Raw genomic sequence first — 2,230 nt, forward strand, 5'->3', positions numbered from 1 at the left:
AAGCCAGAAAGTCTGTTGGAACTTTCAGACACAGAATTTAAAAGAATGATTGAATATTTTCAATGGATGAATAACAAACTCGAAGAATTATAGGATGCTACGAGCAAAACCCAGGAGGAGCTCAAGGGGAAAAAAATCCAGAATAATGCAGATAAAATAAAAGAGGCATTAGCTGCACTGGAAAAATAAGAACCCATAATCCAAAAATTTAGGTCCAGTGTTTCAGTTGCTGTCAACATGATGGAGGGACACATGAGCAGAGTTGAAGAGATGGGACACAGAACCAGCGAAATATAAGATAGAATTGTCACCACTGATCTGCTAGAGCAAAAAGCAGAATAAAAAGGAAGGAAAAAGAAGAAAACCTAAGAATAATATGGGACACCATCAAGCGAAATAGCATGTGCATCATTGAAATCCAACAGGAAGCAGCAAGCAAAGACACTGAAAAAGTTGTGGAAGAATTACTACAGGAAAACTTTGCAGGTATAATGAAGAATGAGAGAATAAGCTGAGCGAACACCATATAGAATAGGCCCCAAAAGAAAAACATTTGCCAGAACTGAAGATAAGGAGATAATCCTGAAAGCAGCAAGGGAGAAAGAAAGAATAACCTATAAAGAAAAGCAGATAAGATTATGTGCCTATTTCTAAGCAGAAACCATATGAGCAAGAAGAAAGTGGAAGGACATATATCAAACACTTAAAGATCAAAACTGTCAACCAAGAATACTGTACCCAGCAAAATTATCCATCAGTTATGGAGGAGAGATCAAGATGTTCCCAGAAAAACAGAACCTAAGAGAGTATGTAAAAACAAGACCAGTGTTGCAGGAAACACTGAGAGATGTCCTTCTTACAGAGGTACCACAGAAAGCAGCACGGATCAAAATAACTAGCAACAACAACAAAAAGAATTCAACAAAATGATAGCAATAAAACCCTGCCTTTCAATAATTACACTGAATGTGAATGGCTTGAATGCACCACAGAAGAGAAGAAGAGTAGCAGATTGGATTAAAATATAAAAATCCATCAACATGCTATCTACAAGAGACACACCTGAAAAATGAAGATAAAGAAAAACTAAAAATAAAGGATGAAAGAAACATACCAAGCAAATGGCAACCAGAAAAAAAGCAGGAGTAACTACGTTAATCTCTGATAAAATAAATTTCAAAGCAGAAACTATCACAAAGGACAAGAAAGGTCACTACATAAAGTGTAAAGAAAGGCTCAATAGAACAAGAGGATATAACAGTAATAAATAGCTATGCACCAAATGAAAGACCTGTAAAATGTTGTTAAACAAACATTAACAAAACAGAAAATGGAAATAGACAACACTATTCTAGTAGTTGGAAACTTCAATACACCACTCTCAAGAAAAAATAGAGCTACCAAAAAAAAACCTCAATAAAGATGCTCAAGAAGTAAACCACACAATAAACCAACTCAACCTCATAGACTAATAGACTTAACCTTATAGACTAATGAACCCCCCAAAAACACAATATACCTTCTTCTCCAATGTGCATGGAACATTCTCCAGAATAAAACGTAGTTTAGGTCACAAGGTAAGCATCAGTAAATTACAAACCATGGAAATAATACAAAGCATTTTCTCAGACTACAATGCTAAAAATTAGAAAGTAATAACAAGAAGATAAACGAGAAAAAAACAACCAAACCCATACATTTGGAAGTTGAACAACACATTGCTTGAATATGAATGGGTACTAGAACAAATAAAAAAGGAAATTAAAAAGTTTCTTGAAACAAATGACAATGAAAGCCCCATTAGCCAAAATCTCTGGGAAACAGCCAAAGCAGTAATCAGAGGTCAATTTATAAGAATAAATTAATGCTTTTTTTGCAAGTGACTTAATTTCTCCTTCATATTTGTTGGACAGCTCTGCTTGGTACAGGAACATCTGCTGGTAATACTCTCCTTTAGCATGGTTTCTGAAGAGAAGTCAGAGCTCAATTTATTTGGTTCTCCTTTGTAAATGACCATATCTTTTTTTCTTGCACTGCTCTTAGTATTCTACTCTTATCATTAATTTGATGGATTTGATTATAATATGTCTTCATGCTTTTTTTGGCAGATCTAGCCTTTTTTGGAGTCCGCTGAGCTTCTTGAATGTGTATTTTCTCTGTTTTCAGGTGTTTGTTGTTGTTGATTGCCTTTGAGTTGAGCATGACTCATAGTGACCCCAGGAACAAAAGG

The 2,230-nt window shown here is 35.0% G+C and overlaps 1 pseudogene; it reads left to right on the forward strand.

The window, feature by feature from the left end:
- The first annotated feature begins 401 nt into the window (after positions 1 to 401).
- The window catches only part of LOC102872048, a 26,384-nt pseudogene continuing 24,555 nt past the window's right edge, over positions 402 to 2,230 (forward strand).

The sequence above is a fragment of the Elephantulus edwardii genome, unplaced genomic scaffold (genome assembly GCF_000299155.1).
Source record: "Elephantulus edwardii isolate Elephantulus edwardi_28Jun2011 unplaced genomic scaffold, EleEdw1.0 scaffold00100, whole genome shotgun sequence".
Taxonomy (NCBI): domain Eukaryota; kingdom Metazoa; phylum Chordata; class Mammalia; order Macroscelidea; family Macroscelididae; genus Elephantulus; species Elephantulus edwardii.